Below are 13,730 nucleotides of genomic sequence, written 5' to 3'. Positions count from 1 at the left end.
CACAAAAAAACGATAAATTTATGAGAAAACCGATATATTATACGATATATTGAATGAAAATTATTATTCACCTTAATTACAGCCATCTCTCGGAAATTATCGGATTTGTCTAGTGTGGATTTTGTTGTTGTTGATAATGATAACAATTTCACAAAAAATTATAAATTTATGAGAAAACCGATATATTATACGATATATTGAATCAAAATTACTGTTCACCTTCATTAGCGCAAACTCTCGGAAATTATCGGAGTTGTCTAGTGAGGATTTTGTTGTTGTTGATAATGATAATAATTTCACAAAAAAAAACGATAAATTTATGAGAAAACCGATATATTATACGATGTATTGAATGAAAATTATTATTCACCTTAATTACAGCCATCTCTCGGAAATTATCGGAGTTGTCTAGTGTGGATTTTGTTGTTGTTGATAATGATAATAATTTCACAAAAAAAAAAAACGATAAATTTATGAGAAAACCGATATATTATACGATATAATGAATCAAAATTTCGATACCGATATATCAAAACGAAAATATTACTATTTCGTAAAAACCGATATATCGTTCCCATCTCTACGTACAACTACTTTTTTGGTACAATATTCAATTGCTTGGTATAATCTGTACTTTCTTCTATTTCTGTAGAATGGAAAGAGGCATTATTATAACTGACTTTAATAAAGTTGAAAACAATAATTAATATGATTGCTACCAAGACGGTAGCGGATCATTAACCTATACATATGTGCTTTAACATTAGTGAGGGAGGGCTTGAAGACTCACCTCAAGTTACAAGGCTCACAATAGCCACAATGGACCAATGTGAACCTTTGTAAGTGTATGGATTCATCCCTGTTGCGACCCTTAAAAGCAAAGCCACCCTGCCAAAAGAGTGTGCCAGACTTATCTCATGTGTTACATTTTTGTCCTCGTACAACAATTTCATTCATGTGGCATGGCATCCAACGACAAGAAAACTTGCAGTATTCAGTAATATCATGGATAATGTGGTACACTTTGCCAATCGACACTTTCATTAAATTTGCAAGCCAAACGCCCATTTTCCCTGATCAAGCCGTCAATGCACGCCGTGTTATCGTCTGTTTTAGTTATTGACGTCTGTCACAGGGTTCATTGTTCAACAGCGTAGTTCATCTTGTTCCAAATTTGAGACGCTATTTCGACACCCTCCAAACACCCACATCAGCCCATAAAGCTTCGCCAACCCTTTGTGAAGTTTTGACACACTGTGGCACTACAAAAACCAAGCCACTGCACAAAATCAACTGTTAGATCAATTTCCAAACGCGTCGTTTTAAAATGCCAGTGCTCACCCCAGGATAACTTCCCAGCTGCATTTCTTGCAGAAAATTTTACCCGAAAAGGAAGTACAATCAAAACGTTTAGTGCACCATCACTTATATTGTATTAATAGTAATATGCGTTACAAGAGCGGTATGTTGAAGTTTCCATGTTCGAGGAAAAGTTTGAAAAAGCGAAACGTAGTTGAGCTTTTATAATTTCCGAGAATTGAAAGAAAACGTACCGCTCGTGTATCGTACATTATTTTGTGCGAAGATCGTTTATTACATACCTGAAAGAGGAATTTCTAATTATTTGCAATGAAATCTCCGTCTTGGTTTCTGTTCAATGACGGCAATTTTGGAAAACAAAAATATCTATCTTCAACATTGTTGCTTTAAAATATTTTCTGTGTTTACTATACTCCAGCAGGCCGTGATATAAGTCTGTCTTTTTTCCCCCTGAGTCTATAAATGCGAACTTAAAACAAACGGCTTCCTTAATGTTACATGCATCACGAAATGCAGTAACTTTAGTGGAGTTGTAGAGTTTACTTAATTTTTGCAAATATTTAAAAGCAATAATTAACAGTGCAATTTAGGTGAAATTGCAGTGGTAAGTTTCCAATTTATAATTATTACTATATTGAACGTCTCTAAAAATAATATGTTAATAGCCTAAAGCAGTAAAATCAATATGTCACTTAAGCGGTAAGAAGAGGGAAATTGTTATGTGTGTTCGGTTGGGAATACTGAATGTGGAATTTTAGACTTACCGAGGGTTGGTTTTGTGCGGAAACCAAGCAAATACGCACGATCTCGCACAAAAGTAATTTGTGCAAAACACACACCTTACAATATTATAATGTAAGGAATATAACCCCAACATTTGATTAATGAGAGTTCAACAAAACAAAGTGAATAATTTTGTATCGTTGCAAGATAATTTTAGAAAATTAAAAGTTCTTAAACAAAAACAAATTCATAAAACCATTCACTTTCAAAAACGTGGGAAGAATGTCAGTAGGAGGAAGAAAAATAAAGTAATAATAAAGTGACTAATATTTGCTGAAAAAAACTTTATGCTCGACCATGCCGAAATGTAGTAATTATGCACCTGGTAGCAGTCCTTTAATGCATGTCATTAAAGTACGTACACTTATTCATTAAAGTTCAGGCTTTCGATTATTCTCGGATATGCAATCGAAAGACAACTAGCAAAACGTCACGCAGGCTGGAAATCCAATACTATCGCAGAAGGTTATGTTCTGTTACTATAATAATTAGCGTGAATTGTAAATAATATTCAAACAAATTCAATTTGTCATCTCGTTTTTCAATGTCAAATTCAATTTCAAGGTTATATCAAGTTTAATGTTTATCTTACTCTCTAGATTATGTCAAGTTCGTCGACATTAGTTGCCCGGAAAAAAATCATACTTTCGCGTCTGGGCACATCTCACAATTTACGACATTGCACAAGTTCAGTTCGCTCCTCAGTCACATAAGAATAACATGTATAGTTATGAATAATTTCAAGATAGAAATATGGTCGAGCATAAAAAGTCGTATGAAACTTCCCTATAATTGTAATTAAGACGCTCGTATGAAAATTATGAAACGAGCTTGTGCTCGTTTCATAAACATTCTCGCGTCTTAATTACTATCATTATAGCCTGGTTGCATAATGTACTAATATAGGACTGTATAGAAAATATCAAAGATATAAGCAATAAAATTACTTCTTAATTTTAAAAAATACTGCATATCATCAGAATTATTACTGCATTATCATCGCTGGTGAATAACTGGAAAAAAGGAACGAATAATGACCGGACATAATTATTAATAAACGTACAAAGGCGAAGTGAATTATCGTTCGTTTTGATGATGTATAATGAGATACAGAATAGCCAACCCATGATGAAAAATTTATGAATTTCTGAATGGCACCGATATTCGCGAGGGAGCGTCGAACAACGTTGTGGACTAATGAGTGGAATGGACAAGTGAAATTTGTTAGTACGCATAATGTTGGATATTGTCATGCAGCGTAACAAGTATGTAACTGAGTAATTAGGGAAAACGAAGGGTTGGAAAAGCGAGTTATTTTGTTGGCGGAATGAACAAGCGAGCATGTAAGGGAGACACGGCTGCAGTCACGCCGGGTGGATCCTAGCGTACGAGCCTGAAAGGGATGTTCAGACAAGACTTGTAATTAAAAAATAAATAGGCCTACACGTCGTATAGTATGGCTGGTTCATGCTTAGCCTGAGGCGGAGAAATAGACGAAGAAATCCAAAGCACTACGTCCTACTTACACGTGGAAAGTTAGGGGTTATACAGAATGTTATAACATTTCATGATCAAACTCCTAGGCATGATGGAGACTAAAATAAATAAATAAATAATTCATTCATTCATTTATTTAACCTGGCAGAGATAAGACCATCAGGCCTTCTCTTCCCCTCTATCAGGCGATTACAACTACACTATTAAGAATACAATTACAATTATAATTACAATTAATATTAAATTTACAAATACAATAAAAATCATAGTACTAAAAGATTAATTAATAATAATTGACAGCCGTCCCAACCAGGGTTTAATAATCGGTCTCCTAATCAATTCTAAATGAATATATTTAATTTAATTTTTTATTTAATAGAAACCCTAGTTAGGTAGGCTATCATTGAAAAATTTATTGGAAATGCAACAAACGATTTAGGCTACAAGACTAATTATGTTTTATAAAGAATATAAATAATGATTAATTATGCTAATCGATGACTTGAGTGCAGCGGAGGATATCATGTCCAGGGTGCTGTCAGGAACTTTTAATTTTCGGAAGACTTCTAAGGACTCCCGTGGGATTGTGCCTCAAGCTCCAATCATAACTCCTATAACGACCCATGTCTTGATGTTATATTTGGTCCCCAAATCGCTGCAGCATGGCAGATAAATTTCCCGTTTTTCTTTGCAGACTTCTCTAGGTTGTTCCTCGCTGTTCTCAAAACGGACTGTGGGATCCAGAATGAGTCCACAATTTTTTTTTTCTGTCTACTATAATGATATCTGCTTATCGAGTTGAACCGTCAGCAGAAAGGCACCCAATTTCCTCGTACACCTCATACTTATCAGTCCGGCGAAGTTCATTGGCAATCATGGAGCGAATTTTATTATGACGGTCAATTCTCAGTAATTCTCCCTTCCGGCAAAAACCCAGTACATGGGCTAAGGTTTCTTGCTCATCGCATCTTCTGCAATGGGTGGTACCAAGGCTTCTGCTGGGAGGGTTCTGACTGGAATAACGTTGCAGCTCATTTTGATCGCTTCAGTCCATTGGCTGCAGGAGAGACCCTTCTTGTTGGAAATCCATGCATCCCCTTTCTTCCAGTGGGAATAAAATGTGACACCTTTCCCTTTTCCAGGAAGCTAGACAGTTTATTGTCGAAGTTAAGAAGAAAGAAAGATTTGTTATTAATTAAGTAAAAATTAAACCTACTCTACGCAGTAAGAAAATGCTTAATAAGCTTGCTTTTGAACGCTACTAAATTCCGACAGTCTCTGATGTCATTGGGTAGTGTATTCCACAAGCGCGAGAGCGAGATTGTGTATGATGATGAATACGATGATGTCTTATATGTTGGTATGGCTAGTACGCGGCTATTTTGCGGGCGTGTGAAGAGATTATATGACGACAGGTAACTGAAACGGGAGGCAAGGTAGGTAGGTGTAGAGGTGTGAAGGTCTTGGAAAAGGAGAGCAAGGGAATGAAAATTTCTACGTTCGTTAAGCCGTAGCCAGTTTACAGTTTGGAAGGATGGGGTAATGTGGTCAGCGCGACGGACATCGCAGACGAAGCGAACACAAGAATTATGAACACGTTGTAATCTTTGGGACTGGTTGACATTGAGGTTAGTCAGTAGAAAATCACAATAATCGAAGTGGTGCATTACTAGTGTTTCCATTAGTATTTTTTTAGTGATAGCGGAAGGAATTTTCGAATGCTGTTTAAGGAATGTAGTATGGAAAGCACTTTCTTGGTAATATGGGTTACTTGGTTATTCCAGTTTAAATGCGTATCAAAGTAAACTCCAAGATTTTTAACACAGGAAGCAAAAGGGATTATTGTGTCGTTTAACTTGACTGGAAGAGCAGGAGTAATATTGCATAATAGACGTTGATGTCCCACTAGGATTGCTTGTGATTTTCCTGCATTGAGAGTCAAACCAAACTATCTGGCCCATGCAGATATAGATTCAAGGTCCTCGTTAAGACTTTCTATTGCGTCACTGAGTGAGTCAGGGGTTGTATGGATATAGATTTGTAAATCGTCTGCGTAGAGGTGAAGCTTACAGTGCTGTAGAGTCGAGGGGATGTCATTTACGTAAATACTGAATAGTAGTGGTGATAGAACAGATCCCTAACTTTTCAGAAAATAAAAATATTAAAAATAAAGAAGTGATATAAGCCCATTCTCCATGCACCGAAGAATTATGAAAATAAAGAAATTTATTTTATTGGGTTATTTTACGACGCTGTATCAACATCTCGGGTTATTTAGCGTCTGAATGAAATGAAGGTGATAATGCCGGTGAAATGAGTCCAGGGTCCAGCACCGAAAGTTACCCAGCATTTACTCATATTGGATTGAGGAAAAACCCCGGAAAAAACCTCAACCAGGTAACTTGCCCCGACCGGGATTCGAACCCGGGGCACCTGGTTTCGCGGCCAGACGCGCTGACCGTTACTCCACAGGTGTGGACGAAAATAAAGAAATTAATTAGAATTTTGTACTTCGTATGCCAATATTTAGACCTCCTGTGGCTTTGTTAAAAGTGTTTCTAGGAGGTCAAAATTTCATTGTGAAAAACGTTGGCACCATAATGCAACTTCTGCGAAACTTTAAAATTTTAATTTCGGAAAAAAACAAATCGAGTGTCCGTTAGGGCATATCCCTAACGGACACTCGATTTGCAAAATCATGTATTCTAAGGAGTTTTATTACTCTTAAATCTCCGTAACTCTAGACCATAGTCAACCTGATCTAGAGACTTACACTTATATCTAGTAGCCTATTTCATCAGCTATGTTGCCACCTACCAAGCTAGCTATCAACCGATATAGGGAGAAGCATTGACCACGTGACTAGACACACACACACTCGTTCCAGCCTTTTAGCTGCCACTCCATTTCAGTATTAATCCGCTACAGTGGCTTGATTTGCGCATACAATATGTGAAAATATCAGAATTATGGTAAATTAATTAAAAGCCTGCTATTAAAACGCAGTTTTCGCTATAGCGGAATGGGAGGGTAGTTTAATCCATACATACGCAGTTTCCACTCACTTTACCTGTGTCATTGGCAGCACATCAAAGACATCGCTAACATCGTTTAGCGTCACTGTGTAAAATGTTTATAATTTGGTGTAATGAATTCGCGACCAATTAACCGTAGCGACTGGTTGGTTTAGTGTAACACTACAGGTAGGCTAACATTATGCGTCTGCACAAAGTGGCAACAAGTTTACAAGTTGCCTGGCGGTATTGAATCCCCATTACTGACCACTACATATTGTTTGTTACGATATGAAGAGCGGGAGATGAGGCGGCAGAGGGAACAACGTCAAAGATACGAATGCTTACATTATGTGACGTATAGCGATACTATTAACAAATATGCAAACTTCATCAGTTTCTGATCATTGCTCTTGTGTTTAGGAAGTGAGACGTTAAACTATTAATTACAATTTGTACTAGATTAAGAAATTATTAATAATTACTTTGTTAAAATAATTAGTACACTGCTTCGTCGATTCAGTAGAATGCGTTTGAGTCTAAAGTAAGAAGCAAAACAGTACAACGTGGTCTGTTGTGACGAGAATCCAAGCCCCCGCATACCGGTAAGACATCATACTGCAAACACGTTCACGTCTGAGTAATTTTGACGAAGTAAATATTACTCAACGCCTTAAAAACGACGAAAATATTAAGGATAATACTGGAGAGTTTAAGATAACATTTATTTATTAACTTGCATATTTACGTATTTATTAACATGCTTATTACCTTATTTATTATTAACTTATTTATTCAATTATTAACTTGTTTATTCATTTATTAACTTATTTATTTATTCAGTACTTGTTTATTTCTTTCCTTATTTATTTATTAACTTGATTATTAACTTATTTATTAATTTGCTTATTTACCAATTTATTAATTTATTTACTTATTTATTAACTTATTTATTTATTTACTTATTTATTTTTTATTCATTTATTTATTATTTATATACTTATTTATTTACCGGTACATATTTATTAACTTCCTTATTAACTTATTTATTAATTTATGAACTTACTAATTTATTTATTTATTTATTTATTAACTTATCTATTCATTAACTTATTTATTGTTTTTTATTTATTACTTATGTACTTATTTATTTACCGGTACTTATTTATTAACTTGCATATTAACGTATTTATTAACTGATGACTAACGTATTTATTAATTTATTTATTTAATAACTAATTTATTTATTAACTTAGTTACTTATTTTATTTATTTATTTATTTATGTTTTATTCATTCATTTATTACTTATGTACTTATTTATTAACTTGCATATTAACGTATTTTGTTAACTTGATTATTAACTTATTAATTAATTTATTTATTTATCTATTTATCTATTTATTTATTACGGTACTTAATTATTAACATGCTTATTAACTTATTTATTCGTTTATTAACTAATTATTTATTAACTTATTTATTTATTTAGTAATTGTTTATTTCCTTCCTTATTTTCTTTTTTGATAATAATCTAAGTTGGAATTTTCAAGTTAAAGAAACGATAAAAAAAATCTGTTCCTCCATTCACTGTTTGAGTCGCTTGAGAAACTTCTTGCCCCAGCAACTAAAACTTACCCTAGTGCAAACCCTAGTAATGTCGCACTTCGATTATTGTGACGTTTTGTTAAGTGACCTAAGTTCTGAATTGTCAGTCAAGTTACAGCGAGCTCAAAATATGTGCGTCAGATACGTGTGCAACATCCGACGGTATGATCACATATCACCGTCCTTCGCAAGTCTCTCGTGGCTCCGACTTAAAGAACGTAGAACTTTACACTCTTTGTCTTTACTCTTTCGAATTCTGCACACTTCAACACCAAATTACCTTTCGTCTCGTTTCTCTTATCTATACTCTAACCACGACGTAAATACCAGATCACTTATCTGTGGCACGCTAAGTATACCTCTTCATAGAACATCTTGTTATTCATCATCTTTTACAATATCCACCTCGCGTCAATGGAATTCCTTGTCACAAAGTATTAGGGGCTGCAAGACAATAAACACCTTTAAGAACAGCTTAAAAGATAACCTTATTAGCATTTCACTCCAATCATACTGATTTAAACTATCACTGACTACATTGTTACTTTTTTCTTTAGACATCATCCTGATTGTGCTGTATTTTAATTGTCTCGTAATAATCTCTTTCTATTATCTAATATTATTTGAAATATATTAACATTCTATGTATTTTAGTTTAATTCTGCTACACAGTTTATTTCAGTGTTTAATTAATAGTTCATAGTATTTTGTTGTTTAATTTGTAAATAACTTTTGTATACATGTAACTCTCATCTAAATCAAATTGTTGGATTCTTTGTAAGTTCATGCATATGTATATACACTTTTTGCTGGTTGAGTGGAAGAGAAGGCCTTACGGCCTTAACTCTGCCAGCTAAAATAAATCATTATTATTATTATTATTATTATTATTATTATTATTATTATTATTATTATTTTACTTATTTTTTAACTTGCTTATTAACATTTATTTATTTATTTATTTATTTATTTATTTATTTATTTATTTATTTATTTATTTATTTATTTATTTATTTATTTATTTATTCATTCATTTCAAGAAATAAGGGTTTAAATGCAAAATAAGTGTAATTACGAAATAAAGACGTGTTCTATATATGGGGTCATCCAATGCCCGATGTGCGCGGTAATTTGCTCGCAGAGTACGAAGTGTAAATTTTCTGTACGACCAATGTTCTTCCGAGTACAAAATCATTCAAGTCTCATGTTCTCCTGTTACCCACTTCCACTATTATTTCATCTATTACTCTTTTACTACGTCATACTACGTTTGACCAATAAAACGGTAGGTACGCCAGGAAGTCTTTCAACCAATCATGGCTGCTTATCGCACAACTTCGTCGCATCCCTAGCATTTGTTTAATTTCATTGCTTCCCTAGCATTTGTTTGTTTCATCACTACCCTAGCATTTGTTTCTTTGTTTGCCAACATTTCAAACTGCAAATTCTTTACGGTACTATAAAACATGCTTTGCGATCGTTATTTCATTACCGCATTTTCTACTGAAAATGGCGGCTCCGTTCAAACATTTTGCTGAAGGTAACATTAGTTAAACAGAATTTTAGTAAGTCAATTACATCTATTTCATTGTTTAGAGTCACTTTATTTCTTCTGTTTTTATCACCTCCCTACCATTAGTTTCTTTGTTCGCCAACTTTCAAACTGTAAATTATTTACAGTACTGTAAAACATGCTTTGCGATCGACATTTGTTTACAGCATAGACAGTCAACTGAAAATTGCGGCTCCGTTGAAACGTTTTGGTGAAGCTAACATTAGTGAAATAGAATTTCACTAAGTCAATTAATATTTTATTGTATTAGAGTACTTTATTTCCTCTAATATTTCTATACTTTCTTCTAATCGTGTAATAGTCAATCAAATACCATTCGAGTTTTGATTTTCTCTAGATAAATCAAAACCTTCAGTGAGATTACTGTTGACTATTACATTTTTACTACGTCATACTACTTTGACAAATAAAACGTTACGAAAGGACGTGTTTCAACCAATCGTGGCTGTTTATCGCTACTATTTTATCACTTCCCTAGCATTTGCTTATTTTTATCACTTCCTAGCATTCATTTGCTTTTACTACTTCCCTAGTATTTGTTTCTTTGTTTGCCAACATTTCAAACTGCAAATTCTTTACAGTACTATAAAACATGCTTTGCGATCGTCATATGTTTCTCGCATAGATAGTCAAATTAAAAAAAAAGGCTCTGTTCAAACGTATTGGTGAAACTAACATTAGTGTTGAAATAGAATTTTAGTAAGGCAATGAATATTTTATTGTATTAGAGTACTTTATTTCTTCTAATCTTTATATACTCTCTTCTAATCGTGCAATAGTCAATTAAATCCCACTCTAGTTTTGGTTCTTTTAGATGAATCAAAACCTCTAGTGAGATTACTGTTGATTATAAGGCGTAATTAAGAATTTTTTTGACGACTATTACACTTTTACTACGTCACACTACTTTTGACCAATAAAACGGTACGAAAGGACGTCTTTCAACCAATCATGGCTGCTTATCGCACAATTTTATCGCGTCCCTAGCATTTGTTTAATTTTATCGCGTCCCTAGCATTTGTTTATTTTTATCACTACCCTAGCATTTGTTTCTTTTTTTTTGCCAACATTTCAAACTGCACTGGTCTGGACGTCAAAAAAAAAAAAAAAACAAACAAAAAATTACAAACCACTCCAGTCGATGCACAGCACTTTCAAACATGACTCACATTGGCATTCAAGAACAAGAATTAATAAAGATCACTGGTCATATATGAAGAGCACCATTCGGAAATCCTGAATAAGTTGAGGGATACACCATGTACATCAACGAGTTCACTTCTTTTACGCACACGCCCAATATAACATCAACTGAACCACCAACCACTAAACCTTCAAATTTGAAAATTGTACTTTCAATAATTGTTTCTTTTAAAATTATTCATGTTTATTTTTTATTTCATCATCGTTAATTAAAACTTTTCTTGTTTATTTCATCATCCTTAATTAAAACTTTTCTAACACTTGTTTATATTATTTAGGTTATGTTTGTTATAGCTTCTGCTATATGATATTATGGATAGTCACGTATCAGAGATTGTTTAATACTAAGATTTATTGAAAATCATCTGCCAAGTGATGTTTATTACTGGGATCGGGATGTTTGAAGTGGAATGCAATGTTTTAATAAAAATGAAACTGAATCAACAAAGCCTTCTTGACTAGTAACCGTCCACAGAGCTCAATGAAGATTCCACAGTTGACACAACTGATAACAAGAAAATAGTTAATCATAACACACTACTGCCATCTAGCGTAATATTCGTAATGTTGAGATGGTACAATAATACATTTGAAGACTGTTGTGTTTTCGTTAAATCAATAAATATTTTATTGTATTGGAATACTTCGTTACTTTAATCATTTTTATACTTTCTTCTAATCGTGTAACAGTATATTAAATCCCACTCGAGTTTTGATTTTCTCAACAGTAATCTCACTAAAGGTTTTGATTTATCTAGAGAAAATCAAAACTCGAGTGGGATTTAATTGACTATTACACGATTAGAAGAAAGTATATAGGCCTAAAAATTAGAAGTAACGAAGTACTCCAATACAATAAAATATTGACTTACGAAAATACAACAGTCTTCAAATGTATTATTGTATCATCTCAACATTACAAATATTACGCTAGATGCATGCTAGATGGCAGTAGTGTGTTATGATTATCTGCCAACTATGGAATCTTCATTGAACTCTGTAGACGATTGCTATAGCAATGCCTTCTCGATCTAGATCACGATGGCAGTGTTACTAGTCAAGAAGGCTTTGTTGATTCAGTTTCATTTTTATTAAAACACTTTCATTCCACTTCAATTATCCGGATCCCAGTAATCAACGTCACTTGACAAATGATTTTCAATAAATCTTAATATTAAACAATCTCTGATACGTGACTATCCATAATATCATATAGCAGAAGCTATAACATAACCTAAATAATATATACAAATGTTAGAAAAGTTGTAATTAACGACGATGACATAAAAAATAAACATGAATAATTTTAAAAGAAATAATTATTCAATGTACAATTTTCAAATTTGAATGTTTTAGTGGTTGTGGCTCAGTTGATGTTATATTGGACGTGTGCTTAAAAGAAGTGGGAACTCGTTGATGTAGGCCTACGTGGCGTATTCCTCAACTTATTCAGGATTTCCGAATGGTGCTCTTCATTTATTTAGTAAGTAGGATTTCAGGGAAGATGCATAGGTATGACCAGTGATCGTTATTAATTCTTCGTTCTTGAATGCCAATGCGAGTCATATTTGAAACTGTTGTGCATCGACTGGAATGGTTTGTAATTTTCTGTTTTTTTTTTTTTTTTTTTTTTTTTTGACGTCGAGACCAGTGCAGTTTGAAATGTTCGCAAACAAAGAAACAAATGCTAGGGACGCGATAAATTTAAACAAATGCTAGGGACGCGATATAATTAAACAAATGCTAGGGACGCGATAAAATTGTGCGATAAGCAGCCGTGTTTGGTTGAAATATGTACTTTCGTACCGTTTTATTGGTCAAAAGTAGTATGACGTAGTAAAAGTGTAATAGTCTAGATCAGCGGTGGCGAAAATGTAATCGGCGCGCCGAGCCGCTGTGTAACCTGCAACGTGCATAGCACCTATGGAGGGAAGCGTACACCTGAAGGGGAAGTGAAGCAACTGTCTGACTTATTAACGGATTTTCATTTTCCTTACGTCAAACACTTAAATATAATTTTATACACTACAAGGCTACAAACTAATGTTTAGTACGTGTAACGAAGAAAGAAATGAACAATATCACAACCTAAAATTAACTGTCTTCAGAATGTCTCTGCGACAAAGTTTAAAAATCAGGAATTATGTCACTTACTGCCAGTCGTAGTTGATCACGAAGGTATTTGTCTGTCAGTCGTGATCTAAATTTGGTTTTTACTATTTTAATTGTTGAAAATAATTTTTCACAAACGTAAGTTGTAGCGAACATGGCTTCAACAGAGCAAGCGAAAGAACGAAGCTTCGGATATTTTATTTTTTGGCAAAGCTTTGAAAGTGCAACATTTGTCAATTCCTTACATCTAGTTTTCATTTGACCTCACATAGTAAATCAGTGAGTTCAAATTGAAGAGCTAACCGCATTTTTCGTACATCTGCTGAAAAAGGGTCGACGTACAGAGATGATGATGATGATGATGATGATAATGATGATGATAACAACAATAACACTTAACCTTTTAATGTTTCATCAGTAACATGTAGTATAATGCCGTTTTATGTTATAAACCGTATTCCTCGTAATGCTTGTGAACAAATCATACATTTAATATTCTCATCATATTGACAGCAAAAAAATGCGTCCTCCCATCCTACTTGGAACTTTCGTACATGGTTTCGAGAGAGATATATATGCCACTCGCAGGTCAGAGACAAATACAAATGGAACGGAGTTTGA

This window comes from Periplaneta americana, chromosome 6, assembly GCF_040183065.1.
Source record: "Periplaneta americana isolate PAMFEO1 chromosome 6, P.americana_PAMFEO1_priV1, whole genome shotgun sequence".
NCBI lineage: Eukaryota > Metazoa > Arthropoda > Insecta > Blattodea > Blattidae > Periplaneta > Periplaneta americana.
The sequence above is the reverse complement of the archived record's forward strand: the minus strand, read 5'-3'. Positions refer to the sequence as shown.